This window comes from Urocitellus parryii, chromosome 6 (genome assembly GCF_045843805.1).
Source record: "Urocitellus parryii isolate mUroPar1 chromosome 6, mUroPar1.hap1, whole genome shotgun sequence".
NCBI lineage: Eukaryota > Metazoa > Chordata > Mammalia > Rodentia > Sciuridae > Urocitellus > Urocitellus parryii.
In genome coordinates this window covers 31,424,689-31,447,883 of record NC_135536.1, presented here as the reverse complement: position 1 = coordinate 31,447,883, position 23,195 = coordinate 31,424,689, and the positions used below count along the sequence as shown (strand labels likewise).

At 50.1% G+C, this 23,195-nt stretch overlaps 3 non-coding genes and 1 pseudogene across 3 annotated transcripts; all 4 read left to right on the top strand.

Moving 5' to 3' along the window:
- Positions 1–1,545: 1,545 nt before the first annotated feature.
- Trnay-gua (transfer RNA tyrosine (anticodon GUA)) lies at positions 1,546–1,639 on the top strand. The gene is made up of 2 exons: positions 1,546–1,582; positions 1,604–1,639. It is a non-coding gene; the product is annotated as a tRNA-Tyr (tRNA).
- Positions 1,640–5,321: 3,682 nt separating this feature from the next.
- On the top strand, positions 5,322–5,415 carry Trnay-gua (transfer RNA tyrosine (anticodon GUA)). The gene is made up of 2 exons: positions 5,322–5,358; positions 5,380–5,415. It is a non-coding gene; the product is annotated as a tRNA-Tyr (tRNA).
- Positions 5,416–8,362: 2,947 nt separating this feature from the next.
- LOC113177690 (uncharacterized) lies at positions 8,363–22,300 on the top strand (annotated as a pseudogene).
- Trnay-gua (transfer RNA tyrosine (anticodon GUA)) lies at positions 9,065–9,158 on the top strand. Its single transcript has 2 exons — positions 9,065–9,101; positions 9,123–9,158. It is a non-coding gene; the product is annotated as a tRNA-Tyr (tRNA).
- Positions 22,301–23,195: the final 895 nt, after the last annotated feature.

Below are 23,195 nucleotides of genomic sequence, written 5' to 3'. Positions count from 1 at the left end.
AATGGCCCTTTGGGTATCCCCCCTGGGCTTTGTCCCCTGGGTCCTGGCACCTGGATTTGTGGCTTTGGGTAGAGGAAAGGGGGTCCCTGGAGGCTGCTCTTGCAGTCCGGCCAGCTGAGCAGCTGAGCAGCAGCACTGGGTTTTGGGAAGCCCCCGCAGCTGGGCCCTTGCCCTGTCCCGGTGGGAGTGGGTTTGGTGTGGGGTTGGTGCGTGAGTGAAGGTTTGGGGGTTGTGCCAGGGCGAGCGGGCCCTCTGCGCCCCCTAAGCCCCAAGAAACTGGGCGGGTTGGGTCACTGCGGAGGAGCCCGCCTGCACCTCCCCACATCCCCACCTCCCCGGGGAATCTGGGCTGAGCGGCTGGGAGAGGGAGGTGATTTAGGGCCAGGAGTTAGGGCACACCGAATTGGGATCCCATCTGGGTGGGAGAAGCCTTGCTTCCGGGGTCAGGAGTCCAGCCCAGCTGGGCCGCCTCTGTTGTGTCCCTTTGGCCTTTCCCGGAAGCGCCCAGGACCAGGTGGAGTTATTTGGTGAGGAGAGGCAGGAAGCGGGGCCTCCTGTGCCCTGTCCGGGCTGGCTCCCTGGCACAAGTATCTCTGGTGCTTGTGCAAGGCCTGGACGGGGCACGCGAGGCTGCCACTTCCCCTAACCCTCTGTCCTTTCCGCCACACGTGTGGTGTGCAGGAGGTCTGAAGGCACCAAAGAGGGAGCGGCTGGCGGGGCTGGCGCTGTGGGTAGCAGGGCGTGTCCGCTGGGGCACGGGGACCTGGAACCCGGACGGGGGGACGGGACCGGGGCTTCAGGGGCCAGGCTGGTAGGGTCGGATGGGATCCAGGTGTCCACCAGACACTACCGCGGGGGACTGTGGCTGTGCTAGTTGCGCAGCCGCCTCCCCGCGCGCCATCTGGTTCTCCTCCATTACCAACCCGCACCCGTGCGGTATCCACACCCCCACCTTCCCCGGGGCGGGCGGGGAGGGGTGTGGAGAAGGCAACCTTCCCCTGGGTCAGTCTCCACCTGGTGCCCGGCTCCTGGCCCTCTCAGGCCGCCTTAGTACCATCCTCCTAGACCCCGGCCCAAGGCGGGACGCAGAGGTTTGGCATCGGGGCAAGAGGGCAAGAGCACCAGAGGAGAGAGCCCTGCGCGCCCTGCGATGCGGGACTTGGTGGTCGCCGCCCGGCCAGGTCCCCACCAGGTCCCGGGCATGCCAGGCTTCCGCTGGATACCAGGGGCTCCCATGCTGAAGGGGTGTGTGCGCATTTAAGTGTGCGTGTGTGTGTGTGTGTGTGTGTTTGCGTGTGTGTTCGTGCGTGTGTTGGTGCGTGTGTGTTGGTCCTGGGCCCTGAAGGCAAGGACTGGGCCTGTCTGGGCAGGGCAGGGCAGGGCAGGGCAGGGCAGGGCAGGGCAGGGCAGGGCAGGGCGGGGCAGGGAGGGCTCCCTGGGATGGAAGGCGGACAGTTGTAATGGGACCCCACCCCGGGACAGGACCTGCCAGCTCGCCTCCCCCATCTGCACAAAGGCAGAGGACCCGGCCCCGCCGGTGTGCACCCTTCGATAGCTCAGCTGGTAGAGCGGAGGACTGTAGACTGAACAGACAGCTGTGGACATCCTTAGGTCGCTGGTTCGATTCCGGCTCGAAGGAAGTGCCCCACGCTTTTGCGCACACGCACACGCACACGCACGCCCCTGCAAGCCTCATCCTGCCTTCTGAGCCCAGAGCAGGCACAGCCTCTCCAGACCGCCCACCTCTTCCACCGCCAACCCTTGCATCTTGGGCCCCAACTCCCCCGCGCTCCCCAGGAGCTAGGTCCTGCCTGCTGCTGCCCGCCAACGCCAGGCACCAGTTCTGGGAAGGCCCATTCTTCGCTGGCTGCCCGCAGGGGTTCCTGCTCTCAGGTCGCCTCACCCAAGCAACCCAACACTCGTGCCCCCACATACCACACCCCTATCCCTGGCCCCTAATGCTGCCGCTGCCCCTGCCGCTGCCGCCAGGGACGCCCCTGCCGCACCCCCACCGCTCCTGCACTTTCAACCACAGGGCACTCCTCCCGCCTGAGATTCTTGACAACACACAGGCAGGCTTCCCTGCCACCCAGCCCTTCCCACCTGGATCATCATGGACTTGGCTCTTGGGAAAAGCCAAATGTCCAGAGCCATGGATGTGTTGCTCAGCGATCACCCTGGCATCCTCCCTGGGATCTCACCCTGGCATCCTCCCTGGGATCGCCACGCTCCATCCCTCTCCACGACTGGCCCGGGGCCCAGGAGCCACTGGCCTCGTGCCCCCACCCCACGTCTGCCCCTCTCCATCTTTCTCACTTTCTGTCTGCCTCTACCTCTCTCTTTCATCTTCTTTCCTTTCCATGATGCCCTGCCACCTCTCTCCTTTCCTCCCTCACTCTCCTCCATCTCTCCAGCCACAGGCAATCAATCTCTGCCTCTGTCTCTGTCTCTGTGTCTGTCTTTCACCACCTCCCCGCCTTCATTTCTGTCCCCCACGCTGACCCCTGTCTCTGCTCCTCTCTTTCTCTGTCTATTGGTGAGGAATGCGTGGATGGACAAGGGAGGGATGTGTCCATCCCAGCTTGGTTAGGTGACATGGTGCCCTGGTGGCGGTGGCGGTGGCCTGTGTTCTGTTTTCCCTTGGGGCTGAAGAGTGGGATGTGCCCTTCCCGCCCACATGCCACCAGCCTCACCTCTCCTGAACTTTAAGGAATAGGGTTGGAGCCGCAGCAGGACTCAGTGGTCCTCCTGGAAGAGCCAGCACACGCCAGGTTCTGCTCTTCACCTGGGGAAGGTGGCCAAAGCACCTACCTGTTGCTATCGTCCTGCCTGGGGTGAGCTGAGGGGGAGTGAGAGGAAAAGCCCAGTCAGGCCAGAACTCAGGCTCCCCCCCCCTCCCCAGGGAGTGGGAGCTGGCGGTTCCAAGGCAGGCAGCCAAGTGACCTTGGGCAGCGGCTATTGTCTTGTCTGGCAAAGGGCACGGAATCGCACCCCTCCTTACACAGACCACTGGGGTGTGAGCTGCTTGATGGCTTGAGCGCCCAGTTGGAAATGGAACCTACCTAGCAAGAAGATGCTGAGGACCAGCCAGAGAGTGTGCAGGAGGCAATGGGCTGGGCTTTGGAGAATCAAGAGGGGATGGGGTGCGCCGGCTGCCAGACAAACAGCCCAGAGTGTCCCTTGATCTCAGCCTTTCCCGAGAAGAGAAGTCCAGAGCTTGATGTGCAGAGAAATCCAGTCACCTACTGGACGGTCACTGGAGCCTGCATGGGAGGGCAGCTCAATGCAGTCTGGAAATGGGAGGGAAAGGGGACAGCCTTGGACCTGCATTCCCCTGGGCGCTTGAATGCTTTCATGGAGTGCAGGTATTTGTGTATGTCTCTGTGTGTGTATGTGTGTGTGTGTGTGTGGCAGAGAGAGAGAGAGAGAGAGAGAGAGAGAGAGAGAGAGAGAGAGAGAGAGAGAACAAGCAAGGGATCCTGCAGGAATGGTGGGGGTGGGGTATGTGAAACTGAAAGACTCAAGGGATTGTTCCTCTCTACCCATGGAGGGCTCCTTAGTGGCCTGGCTCCCTTTGCAGGCACCCCTCCCTCCAACACTGTGTGGGTACCTCTAAGCGAAAGAGATCAAGTGCCAGTGGCAGCAACAGTAGGAGTGCCAGGGTGAGACTGTGAGGCCCGCAGGGCTTCCAGAGGATAAAAGAGTTGTGCTGCCAGAGAGAGCCCCCTAACTTGAGTGACCCCATGAACAGAGACCAGCAGTGGGGTCCCAACTTAGAAGGAATGGCCCTTTGGGTATCCCCCCTGGGCTTTGTCCCCTGGGTCCTGGCACCTGGATTTGTGGCTTTGGGTAGAGGAAAGGGGGTCCCTGGAGGCTGCTCTTGCAGTCCGGCCAGCTGAGCAGCTGAGCAGCAGCACTGGGTTTTGGGAAGCCCCCGCAGCTGGGCCCTTGCCCTGTCCCGGTGGGAGTGGGTTTGGTGTGGGGTTGGTGCGTGAGTGAAGGTTTGGGGGTTGTGCCAGGGCGAGCGGGCCCTCTGCGCCCCCTAAGCCCCAAGAAACTGGGCGGGTTGGGTCACTGCGGAGGAGCCCGCCTGCACCTCCCCACATCCCCACCTCCCCGGGGAATCTGGGCTGAGCGGCTGGGAGAGGGAGGTGATTTAGGGCCAGGAGTTAGGGCACACCGAATTGGGATCCCATCTGGGTGGGAGAAGCCTTGCTTCCGGGGTCAGGAGTCCAGCCCAGCTGGGCCGCCTCTGTTGTGTCCCTTTGGCCTTTCCCGGAAGCGCCCAGGACCAGGTGGAGTTATTTGGTGAGGAGAGGCAGGAAGCGGGGCCTCCTGTGCCCTGTCCGGGCTGGCTCCCTGGCACAAGTATCTCTGGTGCTTGTGCAAGGCCTGGACGGGGCACGCGAGGCTGCCACTTCCCCTAACCCTCTGTCCTTTCCGCCACACGTGTGGTGTGCAGGAGGTCTGAAGGCACCAAAGAGGGAGCGGCTGGCGGGGCTGGCGCTGTGGGTAGCAGGGCGTGTCCGCTGGGGCACGGGGACCTGGAACCCGGACGGGGGGACGGGACCGGGGCTTCAGGGGCCAGGCTGGTAGGGTCGGATGGGATCCAGGTGTCCACCAGACACTACCGCGGGGGACTGTGGCTGTGCTAGTTGCGCAGCCGCCTCCCCGCGCGCCATCTGGTTCTCCTCCATTACCAACCCGCACCCGTGCGGTATCCACACCCCCACCTTCCCCGGGGCGGGCGGGGAGGGGTGTGGAGAAGGCAACCTTCCCCTGGGTCAGTCTCCACCTGGTGCCCGGCTCCTGGCCCTCTCAGGCCGCCTTAGTACCATCCTCCTAGACCCCGGCCCAAGGCGGGACGCAGAGGTTTGGCATCGGGGCAAGAGGGCAAGAGCACCAGAGGAGAGAGCCCTGCGCGCCCTGCGATGCGGGACTTGGTGGTCGCCGCCCGGCCAGGTCCCCACCAGGTCCCGGGCATGCCAGGCTTCCGCTGGATACCAGGGGCTCCCATGCTGAAGGGGTGTGTGCGCATTTAAGTGTGCGTGTGTGTGTGTGTGTGTGTGTTTGCGTGTGTGTTCGTGCGTGTGTTGGTGCGTGTGTGTTGGTCCTGGGCCCTGAAGGCAAGGACTGGGCCTGTCTGGGCAGGGCAGGGCAGGGCAGGGCAGGGCAGGGCAGGGCAGGGCAGGGCGGGGCAGGGAGGGCTCCCTGGGATGGAAGGCGGACAGTTGTAATGGGACCCCACCCCGGGACAGGACCTGCCAGCTCGCCTCCCCCATCTGCACAAAGGCAGAGGACCCGGCCCCGCCGGTGTGCACCCTTCGATAGCTCAGCTGGTAGAGCGGAGGACTGTAGACTGAACAGACAGCTGTGGACATCCTTAGGTCGCTGGTTCGATTCCGGCTCGAAGGAAGTGCCCCACGCTTTTGCGCACACGCACACGCACACGCACGCCCCTGCAAGCCTCATCCTGCCTTCTGAGCCCAGAGCAGGCACAGCCTCTCCAGACCGCCCACCTCTTCCACCGCCAACCCTTGCATCTTGGGCCCCAACTCCCCCGCGCTCCCCAGGAGCTAGGTCCTGCCTGCTGCTGCCCGCCAACGCCAGGCACCAGTTCTGGGAAGGCCCATTCTTCGCTGGCTGCCCGCAGGGGTTCCTGCTCTCAGGTCGCCTCACCCAAGCAACCCAACACTCGTGCCCCCACATACCACACCCCTATCCCTGGCCCCTAATGCTGCCGCTGCCCCTGCCGCTGCCGCCAGGGACGCCCCTGCCGCACCCCCACCGCTCCTGCACTTTCAACCACAGGGCACTCCTCCCGCCTGAGATTCTTGACAACACACAGGCAGGCTTCCCTGCCACCCAGCCCTTCCCACCTGGATCATCATGGACTTGGCTCTTGGGAAAAGCCAAATGTCCAGAGCCATGGATGTGTTGCTCAGCGATCACCCTGGCATCCTCCCTGGGATCTCACCCTGGCATCCTCCCTGGGATCGCCACGCTCCATCCCTCTCCACGACTGGCCCGGGGCCCAGGAGCCACTGGCCTCGTGCCCCCACCCCACGTCTGCCCCTCTCCATCTTTCTCACTTTCTGTCTGCCTCTACCTCTCTCTTTCATCTTCTTTCCTTTCCATGATGCCCTGCCACCTCTCTCCTTTCCTCCCTCACTCTCCTCCATCTCTCCAGCCACAGGCAATCAATCTCTGCCTCTGTCTCTGTCTCTGTGTCTGTCTTTCACCACCTCCCCGCCTTCATTTCTGTCCCCCACGCTGACCCCTGTCTCTGCTCCTCTCTTTCTCTGTCTATTGGTGAGGAATGCGTGGATGGACAAGGGAGGGATGTGTCCATCCCAGCTTGGTTAGGTGACATGGTGCCCTGGTGGCGGTGGCGGTGGCCTGTGTTCTGTTTTCCCTTGGGGCTGAAGAGTGGGATGTGCCCTTCCCGCCCACATGCCACCAGCCTCACCTCTCCTGAACTTTAAGGAATAGGGTTGGAGCCGCAGCAGGACTCAGTGGTCCTCCTGGAAGAGCCAGCACACGCCAGGTTCTGCTCTTCACCTGGGGAAGGTGGCCAAAGCACCTACCTGTTGCTATCGTCCTGCCTGGGGTGAGCTGAGGGGGAGTGAGAGGAAAAGCCCAGTCAGGCCAGAACTCAGGCTCCCCCCCCCTCCCCAGGGAGTGGGAGCTGGCGGTTCCAAGGCAGGCAGCCAAGTGACCTTGGGCAGCGGCTATTGTCTTGTCTGGCAAAGGGCACGGAATCGCACCCCTCCTTACACAGACCACTGGGGTGTGAGCTGCTTGATGGCTTGAGCGCCCAGTTGGAAATGGAACCTACCTAGCAAGAAGATGCTGAGGACCAGCCAGAGAGTGTGCAGGAGGCAATGGGCTGGGCTTTGGAGAATCAAGAGGGGATGGGGTGCGCCGGCTGCCAGACAAACAGCCCAGAGTGTCCCTTGATCTCAGCCTTTCCCGAGAAGAGAAGTCCAGAGCTTGATGTGCAGAGAAATCCAGTCACCTACTGGACGGTCACTGGAGCCTGCATGGGAGGGCAGCTCAATGCAGTCTGGAAATGGGAGGGAAAGGGGACAGCCTTGGACCTGCATTCCCCTGGGCGCTTGAATGCTTTCATGGAGTGCAGGTATTTGTGTATGTCTCTGTGTGTGTATGTGTGTGTGTGTGTGGCAGAGAGAGAGAGAGAGAGAGAGAGAGAGAGAGAGAGAGAACAAGCAAGGGATCCTGCAGGAATGGTGGGGGTGGGGTATGTGAAACTGAAAGACACAAGGGATTGTTCCTCTCTACCCATGGAGGGCTCCTTAGTGGCCTGGCTCCCTTTGCAGGCACCCCTCCCTCCAACACTGTGTGGGTACCTCTAAGCGAAAGAGATCAAGTGCCAGTGGCAGCAACAGTAGGAGTGCCAGGGTGAGACTGTGAGGCCCGCAGGGCTTCCAGAGGATAAAAGAGTTGTGCTGCCAGAGAGAGCCCCCTAACTTGAGTGACCCCATGAACAGAGACCAGCAGTGGGGTCCCAACTTAGAAGGAATGGCCCTTTGGGTATCCCCCCTGGGCTTTGTCCCCTGGGTCCTGGCACCTGGATTTGTGGCTTTGGGTAGAGGAAAGGGGGTCCCTGGAGGCTGCTCTTGCAGTCCGGCCAGCTGAGCAGCTGAGCAGCAGCACTGGGTTTTGGGAAGCCCCCGCAGCTGGGCCCTTGCCCTGTCCCGGTGGGAGTGGGTTTGGTGTGGGGTTGGTGCGTGAGTGAAGGTTTGGGGGTTGTGCCAGGGCGAGCGGGCCCTCTGCGCCCCCTAAGCCCCAAGAAACTGGGCGGGTTGGGTCACTGCGGAGGAGCCCGCCTGCACCTCCCCACATCCCCACCTCCCCGGGGAATCTGGGCTGAGCGGCTGGGAGAGGGAGGTGATTTAGGGCCAGGAGTTAGGGCACACCGAATTGGGATCCCATCTGGGTGGGAGAAGCCCTGCTTCCGGGGTCAGGAGTCCAGCCCAGCTGGGCCGCCTCTGTTGTGTCCCTTTGGCCTTTCCCGGAAGCGCCCAGGACCAGGTGGAGTTATTTGGTGAGGAGAGGCAGGAAGCGGGGCCTCCTGTGCCCTGTCCGGGCTGGCTCCCTGGCACAAGTATCTCTGGTGCTTGTGCAAGGCCTGGACGGGGCACGCGAGGCTGCCACTTCCCCTAACCCTCTGTCCTTTCCGCCACACGTGTGGTGTGCAGGAGGTCTGAAGGCACCAAAGAGGGAGCGGCTGGCGGGGCTGGCGCTGTGGGTAGCAGGGCGTGTCCGCTGGGGCACGGGGACCTGGAACCCGGACGGGGGGACGGGACCGGGGCTTCAGGGGCCAGGCTGGTAGGGTCGGATGGGATCCAGGTGTCCACCAGACACTACCGCGGGGGACTGTGGCTGTGCTAGTTGCGCAGCCGCCTCCCCGCGCGCCATCTGGTTCTCCTCCATTACCAACCCGCACCCGTGCGGTATCCACACCCCCACCTTCCCCGGGGCGGGCGGGGAGGGGTGTGGAGAAGGCAACCTTCCCCTGGGTCAGTCTCCACCTGGTGCCCGGCTCCTGGCCCTCTCAGGCCGCCTTAGTACCATCCTCCTAGACCCCGGCCCAAGGCGGGACGCAGAGGTTTGGCATCGGGGCAAGAGGGCAAGAGCACCAGAGGAGAGAGCCCTGCGCGCCCTGCGATGCGGGACTTGGTGGTCGCCGCCCGGCCAGGTCCCCACCAGGTCCTGGGCATGCCAGGCTTCCGCTGGATACCAGGGGCTCCCATGCTGAAGGGGTGTGTGCGCATTTAAGTGTGCGTGTGTGTGTGTGTGTGTGTTTGCGTGTGTGTTCGTGCGTGTGTTGGTGCGTGTGTGTTGGTCCTGGGCCCTGAAGGCAAGGACTGGGCCTGTCTGGGCAGGGCAGGGCAGGGCAGGGCAGGGCAGGGCGGGGCAGGGAGGGCTCCCTGGGATGGAAGGCGGACAGTTGTAATGGGACCCCACCCCGGGACAGGACCTGCCAGCTCGCCTCCCCCATCTGCACAAAGGCAGAGGACCCGGCCCCGCCGGTGTGCACCCTTCGATAGCTCAGCTGGTAGAGCGGAGGACTGTAGACTGAACAGACAGCTGTGGACATCCTTAGGTCGCTGGTTCGATTCCGGCTCGAAGGAAGTGCCCCACGCTTTTGCGCACACGCACACGCACGCCCCTGCAAGCCTCATCCTGCCTTCTGAGCCCAGAGCAGGCACAGCCTGTTCAGACCGCCCACCTCTTTCACTGCCAACCCTTGCATCTTGTCCCCCAACTCCTGGGTTTTTTTCTCTTTGTTCTCTATCACACCCCTCCTCCAGGATCTTCAGGCTCACTATAGGACCAAAGTGAGGAAGACAAGTGACTTAAACTGAAGTCTCTGAAACCATGAACCCAAACAAATATTTCCTTATTAGATTGATCTCTCAGTTCTTTTGTCATAGCAAGGAAATCTTCCTGTCACAGTTTCCTGAGAGTGGAACACAAAGTAGTCTGTGAGTCCTTGCAATGGTCTTGCTTTAAACCACTACTATTGTGCCACTTTAAATATGTATATTGGCAGCACACCTGAAATTACATGTCCTATTTTTGGTGACAGTCTTGATTGTGTTGCTAATAAAATAAAAGCCATAGGATTTCCATTTCTTTAAAATTTATATTCCAGTTATTCTCTGAACCATAGTTTTCCATAGGGGAAGGAAACAAAGAAGTGGGAAGATATGGGGAGGATGGAAACAGAGTACCAGAGCCAAAGGCACTGAGAATAGTGATGATGAATACCAGACATTGTCTTTGTTTATTTCTCAAGCTTGCAGCAGGCCAGGCCAGGCCAGGCAGATGACATGCAACCAGGAATTTTTCCAGACCTTAAAATATTATTTGTTTGTTTGTTTTGATTTCTTATTTTTCTTGAAGGAAGTATTAGATTTTTGAAAGTCAACAGATTCCACACTGCACTGCCCTCATGGGCATCACCCCTGTTTCTCAGCCCCAGAGCATTTACATTTGGGAATCCTGCCACCTGCTGGATTTGTGAAAGATGACATGCCACCTTTCAAAATTTTCATTTGTTGGATCCAGGGAGTGAAAATACCTCAACTGTTGTTTCAGAGATTTTTATTTTCCTTGTGGGGTGGGGGTGGGCTGTGGTAGTGGGAGCAGAGGCTTGAGATGATTTCCCTGAGATTCTTGTATTTTTATGTATAAATCTTTCAGTGGATTTTAAAAGCACACCTGTCAAAAAGCCTAAAATAATGTATTAATGACCCAAAGTAATAATAAAAGAAATCAACAATAATGGTAAATATTACATTCAGTGCTTCTTATGTGTCAGGACCGTGCTGAGGACCTGTAAACATTGCGTTTTGCCACATTCCCCTATTGCTGGAGACAGGCAGATGTGAATGATGGAAACTCAAGAAAAAGGGAACAATTCTATAAAATGGTGATCTCCATGTGTTTCCATCCTTGATAATCAATTTCCCTGCAGCCCTTCTTGGCTTAAGTGGTTTAATGTTATATTTCATTCATTTATTTCGAGATGGAGGTCTCATTGTGTTGCTCAGGCTGGCCCTGAACTCCTGGGCTCAAGCAATTTTCCTGCTTCAGCCTCTCAAGAAGCTAGGACTATGGACCCTCACCACTGCAAAAGAATGACTTCAGATGTCCCAAAGAACTTTAATGATGCAGAAAGCTGAGACACAGTAAGTAGTAGGAATAAAAAAAAATCTTTTAATCTTGAACATTTTGACCATAGGATTATAGTCTTTTGAAATTAGATAATGCTTTGTCAATCTTTCAAGGTATTGTAAATGATATTCTCAAGTGTTCTGTTGGCCTCCATTTAGAAAATTGTTTCAAACTTGTTACAGCATGATAAAGTTCTCCTAAGTCACACCTGTGAATATTATCTGTGGAAAATATGCTTTGAGCAAAATATGGTTGAATACAGGAAAACCCCTGGACAATTGTTCCTTCCAAGAGTGCATGGGGCTCAATGTTCCTAGCAGCTCAATTAACAATAGCTAAGATATGGAACCAACCTAGATGCCCTTCCACAGAAAAAATGAGTTGAGCTTCATCCAGTGTAAGACATAGGGATTTAATTTCATTTTGCTACATATGGATTTCCAGTTTTCCCAGCACAATTTGTAGAAGACACTATCTTTTCTCCACAATTATTTTTGGTGACTGTGTCTAGTATGAACTGTGCTCATGTGGGTTTGTTTCTGTGTCTTCTATTCTGTACCATTGGCCTACAAGTCTGTTATGGTGCCAATACCATGCTCTTTTTGTAGTATAGTTTAAGGTTTTCACTCTTCTTGCTAAGAATTGCTTTGGCTATTCTGGGACCCTTATTTTTTCAAATGAATTTCATTTTTGCTTTTTATACTTCTATGAAGAATGTCATTGGGATTTTAATAGGAATTGCATTAAATCTTTTGGTAATATGATCATTTTGACTATACTAATTCTGCCTACCCAAGAATGGGAGCTCTTTCCATATTCTAAGGTTTTCTTCAATTTTTTTCTTTAGTGTTATATAGTTTTCATTGTAGAGGTCTTCACCTCTTTCGTTAGATTGATTCCCAAGTATTTTATTTTATTTTTATGAGGCTATTGTGAATGGAGTAGCTTTCCTAATTTCTCATTTAGTGGATTCATCACTGATGTACAGGAACACAATTATTTATGGGTGTTAATTTTATATTCTTTTACTTTGCTGAATTATTTTATGAGTTGTACAAATTTTCTGGTGGAATTTTTTGGGTGCTCCAAATATAGAATCATGTCATTAGCAAACAGGTATAGTGAGTTCTTCTTTTCCTATTCGTATCATTTTAATTTCCCTGAATCGGACAAAGCCCGTGATATATTTGTTAGATACATTTTCATTTCACATAGGCTTAATTATGTCCTGCACAGTGCCAGATCAATTGAACACTCATATCTGGCCTAAAGATCTAGATAATGGTAACCAGAGACCCAATACTTCTTATTTAATATATTATATGACTATAAAATTTAATTCAAGTATGAGTGAGTGATCTCTACCCTTTTATTAACTTCTTTGTATAATTTTCCAAATGTTCTCATTTTTTTTCACCTTTGGTTATTTATTTTATTTGGTTTAGCCTCACACAGTTTTATGGGACGCTTGATATTTGGGTATCATAGATAAAAATAACCCAGGTGGTCTCGGACCCATTTTAGAGTCACCTGTGCTCTAAATGGACAGATGGATGGACAGGAGGAGTCATTCTCAGCATGAACTGTCACATCCCTTCTTTCTTCTTCTTAACAGCATTTATTTTCTAACAGAGGGATATGGTGACCCAGTGGAGTAAGGGCTTGTTGAAGTGAACCATCAAAACTAGTAGAGTTTGAGGGCTGGAGCTGTGGCTCAGTGGTAGAGCGCTTGCCTCACATGTATGAGGCACAGGGTTCAATCCTCAGCACCACATAAAAACAAATAAGTAAAATAAAGGTATTGTGTCCATGTATAACTAAAAATATATTTTTAAAAACGATCAGAGTTTGATTTCAATAGCTAATGACTAAAGGTATAGCTTTTAGAATGTGCTTTTAGTTTATGTAAAAGGCTGTATAGATTAACTGAACATCATTTTCAAACAGAGAAAAAAAGGAAAAAAGGGCTAGTTTGAAACCATCCTAATGACTCCATGTGACAAATTTACCTTCATTTTTGTCTTACTGTGATTGATTTAGACTTCATCAGTATTTCCTTTCAATGAAATTTGAAGCTCCAAGACTTCTACAGACAATAAATTCTATTCAAATAATATGTATCCTGGGATGTGTTTGGTCATTTAAAAAATTCTCAAATATCCTTATATACATGTTCTTTGTCAAAAGAACAAAGCAGGGCTGAAGATGCAACCCAGTGGTCTTTGTGTGCTCCACATTGCTCTACACAGGCCAGTGGGGAAAGCCAGCAGCCCTCTTCCAACAGAGAGAGCCCCTCTCCTGCTGACCTCTGGTAGTACACTTCACCTCCTAACCAGGGCTGAGGCTGGGAATCCCACAGGTGGACACCACAGTGCTTCCTAGCATGTGCCAGGCCATAGTTCAATCCCGAGGATGGCAAAAAATAAAATAAGGTAGATTTGATGGATAAGTACAGCTTTTTAAAAATCATATTCTATGGGCTAAAAGATATAGGTCAGTTGGTAGAGTACCTGCTTCACATGTACAAGACTCTGGGTTCAATCCCCAGCACCAGAAGAAGAAGAAGAAGAAGAAGAAGAAGAAGAAGAAGAAGACAAACTTGCTATGAATGTAAACATCATTAATTAAAATAAAAAGCAGGGCTGAGCTGGGGTTGTGTCTCAGTGGTAGAGCACTTGCTTAGAATATGTGAGGCACTGGGTTTGATTCTTAGCACCACATATAAGATAAAATAAACTTTCATCAGCAACTAAAAAATACATTAAAACTTTTTTAAAAAAGAATCTGCTTTAAAAATCATATTCTACATAATTTTTTAAAGGACACAGTAAAGATCCTAGGTAAGCATCTACCAGGTAACTCTTCCAGGCCATTGCAGACCCGGCCCTGTAGGAATCTGAAAGTTAACAATTCAATCAGTTGTCATTATTCACTCAATAAATATTCAGCAAATGTGTATATGCACAGAGCTTTGATGTGTTGTGAGGGAGACAAATATGAATAATAATTTTTAAAATTTTATAGTTATAGATGGACAGCATGACTTTATTTCATTTATTTTTTATGTGGTGCTGAGAATCGAACCCAGTGCCTCACACAGGCTAGGCAAGTTCTCTGCCACTGAGCTTCAGCCCCAGTCTGAGTAATAAGTTTTTGACTGTCAAGGAACTTCATCTTTAGTAGTAGCTGAGGTCCAACATAGACAACCAAAATTACCCTAAAGGCAACATGACACACGAAAAACACAAAAGGGATGCTGTGAGAAGACAGAGGAAGAAATCAACGACGATTGACAAAACACAATTATAAAATAAGAGGACGAGAATGCTATGGTCTGGGTGAGGACGAAGGCTTTCTCTCCCTGTCTGGTAAGAGGAAGTGCAGGGGGAACTTGCCCAAGGGGTCTGTGAAGATCCTCTGGGACTGGCTGTACTTGCACTGCTACAAGCCCTGCTCTTCCATTCAGAAGCTAAGCCTTTCTGGACAGACCAGTCTCTCAGTGCTGCGCATATGTGATTGGTTCATCAACCTCTGGTGGTGGCTTCCCCAGACACGCTTTGGCAGGATGGCAGAGTCTCTGATCTGTTTGGTGCTCAGCCCTGGGAAGTGGCCCTGCCAGGTGGTAACAGGCCCTCCGTGCTGACTCTCTGTACCAGGCCCCATCAATGTGCTCTTTGTCTGTGTGCTCACACTGCTCCACACAGGCCAGTGGGGAAAGCCAGCAGCCCTCTTCTGACAGAGAGAGCCCCTCCCCTGCTGACCTCTGGTAGAACACTTGACCTCCTGACCAGGGCTGAGGCTGGGAACCCCACAGGTGAACTCATCAACACACCACAGTTGATAAACTAGGCAGAAGAAATGATTGAGTGCAGACAATACCCTCACAGGTAGGAATTAGAGTCGATTGAAAAAACTAGGCCTTCATCAGGAGCAGCAGGACCTGGCACCCTAGATCCTACACATTCCCATCACTTTAGTTTTTGAGAACCCCAAGAAGGCATCAGCCAACAGGGGTGCTCAAGGCTCAAGCCAGCTGTTCTGGGTTCCTGGTTCACTTCCCTTCTGTACAGAGGGTCTTCTATAGATCACTGCCAAGCATCAGGACCAAGATATCTTCTCTGTCCAGGGGTCTTCAGCAGGAAGGTGTCAGCTGGCATCACTGCATTGTGACAGGGACTTCTCTGCTAACTCTGCCAAGTCTCCAGGCCTCCTCAGTGAAGAGACCAAAGATCCATGGGAAAGGAAATGCCTAAGGCTGGGGTTGTGGCTCAGTGGTAGAACACTTGCCTAGCATGTGTGAAGCACTGGGTTCAATTCTCCACACCACATATAAATAAACAAAATAAAGGTTCAAAAAAATGAAATAAAAAAACACCAACCCTGTTTAAAAAAAAAGAAAGAAAGGAATGGCTAACTCTAATCAGAGGCATCCAGGGAAGGGAATACACGGAAACTTTAGAAGGACACTATTCAATCCCCTGTATTCATCGATAACCTCTCCAATCAATGAGGTGGTATCATGGTATCTCAGCACATCATGGAATGGCCAGTCACAAGGCTTTCAGGCAACAACAGGAAGCCCAGGGCAAAATGCCTCAAAGAGGGGCTCACAAGAACCCCCTCCCTTCCCTCAAACAGAGGTCTGCCTCAGGAGCATAACACAAGGGGCTACAAGGGGAGATGCCTGCCTCTGTAATCCATAGCCCCAAGTCCCTGACACACAACAAGTGATGAGAAGTTTCCAACCACTCAGAATAGCTCCACACAGAAATGTCTCTGAGTCCTGTGGGATGTGGGCTGCTGATAAGTAGAGATGGCTGAGAAGGTGATTCTCTTTCTCAGGACAAGTACATCAAAGGTTCAGTTATAAATGGTCAGGAAGCATATTTGACAAGACAGGGGTATTGATCAGGAAATAAAGCTCTGGTGGAAGCAGCACTCTTTTCAATGAGTAAATAAGATGGTGTCACTTAATAACTCCTCCAGGGATCATCCCTCTTCCAGCCCAGTGTCATTAATCTGGTGTCATGGCAACAGGCTGGCCTTGGGTACTCCTTCTGGAGCTTTCTTTTGCTTATGTGTCTTTTGTTCAAAAGTTACAGCTTGCTCCTTCCACTGTGTGGCCCCCAGCACAAGTGACAATGTGGGAGAAAGTGAGTTCAGATTTCACTGTTTAGCATGACTTTTGAAGTCAGCCCAAACAAATCATCTGGCCAGCAGCTGGCTACACTGAAAGGCAGTCTCCTGCCTCTGCACAGGTGTGTACATCCTTGCAGTTCTTGTTCCCTTAGCAGTAGCAGCAGCAGCAGCAACAGCAGCAGGGAGCTTGCTAGAATCTCAGAATCTCAGACCCCACCCCAGCATCAAAATCTGACCTTAGCAGCACCCCCAGATGATTCAGAGTCACAGTAAAGTTCAGGAAGCACTGCCAGATAGAGATTTCCTTTAAGGGCACCAGCAACAGCTTCTTGCAGAAGTTTCTCTTCTGAAGAGCCACATTTTTTTAAAAAATTAGCCTTGCTGGCCTGTCAAGATTTCAACAAAAAGTATGAGAGAGACACCGTTTGTACAGTAAGGAGAAAGCCCTGGGAATGGAACCCACCCAGTCATCTCAGGGACTATGGGTTGTGAGTCTAGCATCATGTTCCAGCTGTATAAAGCAGAGGAGGCTGTTCTAGAATCTGTACCAAACAAATGACAAAGCAAGCTCCATTCCAGCCAGGCTATAGGAGGATCCATCACAGCAATGAATTTCTTGTCTAAACACTGACCTAAGGATGTTTATGAAAACGTGTTGCTATCCTAGAGAATCAAGTTTGAAAGATTTTCCTCCATTCCTAGAAGACATAGGAAAGGCCACAAGCCAGGTCTCTACAATCATAATGAAATAAGAAATGGAAAACAAAGCACAATGTTAAGGTACCAACTTGAACCATGACACAAAGAAAAGACCACTGTCTTCCATTTAAACCAAATTAAAGCAAGATTACAAGAGAGCTGATCAGTGACTATCTCACCTGGAAAATCGGGGCCAGAGAACAGCAACTGATCTGATTACGGAGAAGTTTTTATAGCACAAAAAGTTACAGAAAGGGGGTTGTCTTGGGAACTTACAGCTGACAGGGTTCAGACAAGCGTAATACAAGGGCAGATAGCAGGTTTATGATCTACATTGTTTAGCATCTCAAGGTAGGGAGCAAACTCAGATTCCAGCAGCCGGGATTTCAGGGAAGGTTGTTATCTGGTCAAGGAGAACCGGGCACTGGTGAGTTCAAAGCATAGGCAGAAATCTGAAGCAAGTTTTTAAAACATCAAATTATGGTAAGGCCAAATAGAAATCTTAGTATTTTTATAGTAAAACAGACTTTGTGACGAGATGGCTCCCAATTTTAACATGGAGTTAAGGGGAGTTCATCACCAACATTATGAATAGATTTATTCACATTTAAATTTATGGATGAAATTTATTTATGATTTTTTTCCATGCTACAAGGTTTTGTTAAAAATAAGTATTATGTAGGGTGGGGCTGAAGCTCAGTGATAGAGTGCTTGTCTAAACCATGTGAGGCACTGGATTTGATCCTCAGCACCACAAAATAAATAATTAAATAAATAAATAAACAAAGATATTGTGTCCATCTATCTAAAAATATTTTTACAAACAAGTATTACAGGTCTAGGGTTGTGGCTCTTTGTATGAGTGCTTGCCTAGCACGTGGGAGGCCCTGGGTTTGATCTTCAACACCACATAAAAAAATAAATAAAATAAAGGTATTGTGTCCAACTACAACTAAAAAATAAATATAAAAAAACAAGTATTACAAATTAATAATAGTTTAAAATTGTATCTATTTCAAGCAGAATTATATATAAATAGGTGCTACTCGTTATACACAAGACTTAATTTTCTATTGTACCACTATAGTTCCCATCATTTTCCCTTTTTTTTGTAGACTTCCCTTTGGGATGCAACTGTTTTTGCACATTCTTTTACACTTGTCTTAACTGTTAAGATTTGTAGCACACAAAAGAACTACAAACATTTTCCATTGAAACTTGTTTACAACCAAGCAGAGTTGATGTCTGTATGTTATTTGCTATGTTTTAATTGAGATATTACAAACAAAAAGGAAGCAAAGTACAAAAATGAATTTCTATAATATATGTTCATGGCCTGGAATACTGACTGGCTTGAAAGGCTTTTAACTATTGGTTATCAAAATTATATGCAGTAGCCTTGAAGAACTCATTTAGCTAGCAGCATGTAAATCACTGAGTTGGTTATTCAAAGACTGGACAAACAGAGTACCAGGGTGCTATTTCCATTTTGTTTTCCAAGTTGTAGGTTGTAGCTGATAATATTCTAACATTACATAAATTAATTGTTTTCCACTGGAGACCATAAATACCACAGTGTTGTCACAGCCAATTTTCACTTGGGCTATAATTGATGGAAAAAATAAAAGTTTCCCAGCAGGTTAGAAACCAAACCCAACTCATTGCTGTTGACCAGGATATTTAAACAATGAAAGTGAGGTGATGAATCTTCCTCTTGAGCCACTCTCAGTTGAAATGTGTTTGTTTGCATAATAGTTATATATTGAAAGACATATTATTTTATTAAAAATTGCTTTCATCTTATTTTTACAGCCTCAAACTGGTTCCTGAAGCCAGGTTTATCTGCCTACAATAATTATTTCTGCTCAGCCCCCCTGCCCATACCTATTATGTTTCTTTTCTCTTTATTTTTTTGGGGAGGAGAGGAGACTGGGGTTTGAACTCAGAGACACTTGACCACTGAGCCACATCCCCAGCCCTATTTTTTATATTTTATTTAGAGACAGGGTCTCACTGAGTTGCTTAGTGCCTCGCTGTTGCTGAGGCTGGCTTTGAACTCTTGATCCTCCTTCCTTGGCCTCTGGAGCTGCATGCGCCATGACACCCAGCACCTATTATGTTTCTTTAAGGTTTTGCTAAATTCTGAGAAATGCTAGCATTGTTATTGCATAAAAGATAGCTTACAAATGCCTACCTGGGCTTAAAGAAGTAAAACAATTCAGTTACATTATTGATGTTAAATTAAATTTGAGAGCATAACATAAAAAATCTGTATAATCTGCTGCAGTCTGGCTGGGCACAAATAACCGGGAGGTCACGAGCCACTTGTAGGTTCATACAGAAACTACTTTATTGCAAGAACCCAACGGGAACTCAAGGGGAACTCAGCGAGAACTCAAAAGCAACGGGCACCCGAGGCAGCAGGAGCTGCCCCATTGCCGGACAGCAGAGGTCTATATAAACAACTGAACACACAGCCTGCCCCAATCCAGCATCATCCAGCCACAGTAATCAGTCACCATCCCAATAATTATACACAGCTTAATCCAATTATCACTATCTCATGGCCCGCCAGCGCTACCCCTCAACCACTCCCCCTGGCAAAATGCCAGGCGCCATCTTGACTTGGTTGTGGCTCTCAACAATAATCATTTTAACATAAAGGATTCTAGGGTAACTTCTTCAAACAATTTGTAAAATCATTCTTTCTTCTGATCTTACTTTGAACTTTAATATATATAATATGCCATATTACTTATCTACAATTTTGACCTAATTTCTTTTTAAAAAATATTTATTTATTTATTTATTTTAGTTGTAGGAGAACACAATACCGTTACTTCATTTATATGTGGTGCTGAGGATTGAACCCAGGGCCTCATGTGTACTAGGCAAGCACTCTACCACTGAGCCACAACCCCAGCCCAATTATGACCTAATTTCTAATCGAATTTAACTTAATGGGCAAAGTCCCTAATAGAACTACCTCAAAACAAAAACAAAAACAAAAACAACATCATCATCAACAACAACAACAACAACAAAAATCAATTTAGGAGAGCTCATGAGAGCAATGTGGAAGAAAACAAAAAAAAAACCCTAAAAGATCTAAAATGAGCCATAGGATGATAGGGTTCAAGCCTTAAAAACATTTTAATATTGTTTTCAATTATGTAGATAATTTATTCAATACATATTTTTTTTGGCTTTAGTCTTGTCCTTTTGCCTAATTCAAGTCATGTAATTCAAGCAGAAAAATGAACCTAGTCTCAATTATATGTAATTAAGGCATGCATGTTTTTCAGTCCCAATCTTATCTTTTTACCCTCCTTAAGTAAACGTCCTCAAGGCCGTCCTTCCACAGAGTGCCAGGTCAGCAAAGCCACACACACCAACAGTATGATTCAGGGTTCAGGTGTCTGAATCTTCTAATCTTCAGAAAAGTGGGATTTTAAAAATCTTTTCTTTGCCTTACATGGATGAGAAAGATTTCCTTGAGCTCAGTTCTGCCTTAAATCTCATCTGAAACATTTATTCATTTTGTATATTCAGAGTGTAGAGGACACATCAGGCCTTAATGTTTACCTGTGTGTATTAATTATGTTTCAGAGATGTCAAGGTCTCAGCATTAGCTCAAGAGGAAAAAAATACCAGTGAGCTCAACTGGTTTTAATTATACCAAGTGTCGAGCAGGGGCTCTGGCCCCAGAAAGAGATTTAGGGTTTGGCAGGTGGAAGAAAATGCAAGCCATGGAGGGAGTATTGGTCATCCTTTATTTAGAGGCAACCATAGCTATTAACCAGGCCTCAGCTTCATCTTCATTTTAGTCCCTCTTCACACTCATTTCCATAGGCCCTTTTTATAGCAGGCCAAAAAAAGAAGGCACGCTACTAACAGGTTACCTAAGGAGCAGGGGGCAGTGTGCATGCTCACAAGTTCATGTTTTATGACCTTGAGTGTATATGCTGAATCACAGTGTTTCTGGCCTTGACTAGCCATAACATAGTCAGTTTCCAGCCCTGGATACATAACATAGCCCACCAGAAGTCTCATCAAGGCAGCCTAACTACAGCCACTTTTGGCCTTCCCCAACAATCCACCCCATTTAGGATTTCTCATTGTTCAATCTACACAACTGAAGTCTTCTGCAATGATCCCTTAGCGAGGAGAGCAGAGCCCTGTATCTATAACAATATAAGGTACAATAACATACGGCCAAAAGAAAGGTCCCATCCCTTCTGATTACTAAAAGCCATTGCCAGTTTCACCCTATAGTGAGGTGGTGATAAAAGTATTTCTCATTCACATCTAATTGTCAAGGGACAGTCTGAATTCACCAGGGTTATCCAGCAAAACTCAGAGGCATTTCAGTGCATACCCATCAGGCATCTCTGCTGTAGGTGTGTGTCCAGTTCACAGTGGTGTTGGCAAGGACACACCTGCAGATGAAAGAACAGGTAAATCACATCCATCTAGGAAAATCCATGCCAGCTTTGAGTCCTGGGAAAGCACAGTGGCCACCTGGGGTGGCTTCCCTGAGTGGTGATATCATACTCATACAGCTGGGTCCTATACCCCAGCAAGCTCAGTGTGCACCAGAACCAGGGAACTCATAATTGGTCAAAGGAAAAAACAAACATGCACTTTAAAATCTGTGTCCCATCTATGGTACACGGGCCAAGTCACAGCGGGTGGAGGGTGGGGGGCTTCATTAGTTACCCATTGGAGATCACAATCCAAACCTCTTCCCCATGGGGCTAACAGGGCTACACAATGAATGTGGGAGACCTTCATTGTCCAAGTTCATGTCCCATCCAGTTTGCCCCCTATGCAGGGAAAAGAACATTCCCTTGCTTCCCAAACCCAGGCTTAATTACAATATCCTTTGTTGTCACCTGCACCTGTATTGGTGCTGCTGTGCAATGCACCAAAGCTTCCACAGGAGCTGGTCCCCTTTGCTGGGGACCCTCCTTCAGAGCTCTCACTGTGCCCACTCTTTCATGAAAGGTGTGTTGACTGCAGTCCTAAATCCTTGCATAAGCAGGCCTTTATATCTCTCCATCATGCCTGCAGCCTGCGGATGATATGGGACGTACAGCTTCCGTTGAATCTGTAACTGAGTTGCCCATGGCAGCACATCCTGACCTGTAAAATGAGTCCCTTGGTCTTTCCATTGTGATGGGCTGACTAGACAAGGCTGTCAACCCCATCAGGGCACAAATCATGGCACACTGATTCACTTGACAACTGGGCCAAGCAAACAACAAGCCTGTAGTCATATCCACTGCTGTCAAGGCCCCTTCTGACCTTAGTAAAGGCAATGTAGTCAACCTGCCATCATGTCAAAGGGATGTGTCCCCACATTACCTGGCCATGCATTGATCCAAGACATGGGGATGTGGATATTTCTGAGCACAAACCACACATGCCCAGCAAGCCCCTACCAAGGCATTCCACATTAAAGGCAGACCCTACTGTTTGGCTACATTCCACATAGCCCTCTATAGGATAAATGTTTCTTACAGCTCTAGGAGCAAAAACGGATGCAGTTTTACCAGAGACTGCCAAGGTGGAGGAGTTACAAGATAAGGAAGAGGCCTTGAGAGCCAGAGTATGGTTACTGAATGAGGAGCTCCATACCTTGAAAATACCCCTCAGCCTCCCCATAGTGCTGATGGAGTCCCAGGAGGAGGAGGAAGATTCGCGCCTGCAAGCCCAGCCAGTAGTAATGGAGAAAACGAAACAGCACAGCTGATAGTTCCAATGCGCAGCTGCCAGCAGGGCCGGCCCAGTGACCAAGTTCACCATGTTCCACCAGTAAGTAAATCAGAGTTGGAGTTGGTGGACTTGGGAAAATAATTTGGACAGAGTCCAAGAGACCCTGGCCAATTTGTTTTTATGCTAGTGAGATTTAAAGGTGCCAGTAGCTGACAGGGGCAAGACGCCCATGTGCTACGTGTTATTGTTCCTGCACAACCTTGTGACTTAGATGTGCTGGGAGCCAGCAGGAGCCAAGAAATCCCAGTATACTAGAAGCTGGAAGGGGCCAGAAAGCCCAAATGTTCCAGGAGCCAGCAGGGGCTGAAAAGGAGCCCAACTATACTAGGAGCTGGCAGAGGCCGAGAGAGCCCAAATGTGCTAGAAGCTGGCAGGGTGGAAAGAGCCAAGTGTGCCAGGAGTGGAGGTGGGGTGGGCATGCCAAGAGAGAGCCCAAGTGTATTAGGAGCTTGCAGGAGCCAAAAAAGAGAGAGGTGATAGAGCCTATTATCTATCACCCATACCTTGGAGGTAAGGCGTCCATACTATTCAGTGTTTGTTACACTGATGCCTCCAGTTGTAGACAACTGCCTATGTGGATGGCAGTGGCTGTGGAGTCAGAAACAGGCACTGTCTGGTTTGATGCAGGTTTACAACAAGGAAGCCAGTGAGCTGAGCTAAATGAAACATTCCCAACAGTGATATGTACTGACAGTTGTGTATTGGGGACAAGTTCTGTGGCAAGAACCTTGGGAGCTAAGCTACCAGAAACAGGTGACTATAGGACATGTTATGGGCCATGCCCCCCATGACTAGCCCAAGGAATGATGAAGCAGATGCTTTGGCTAGCGTCAGTGTTTAGAGCAGGTCCCTCCCACCAACTCGGAGGCTTA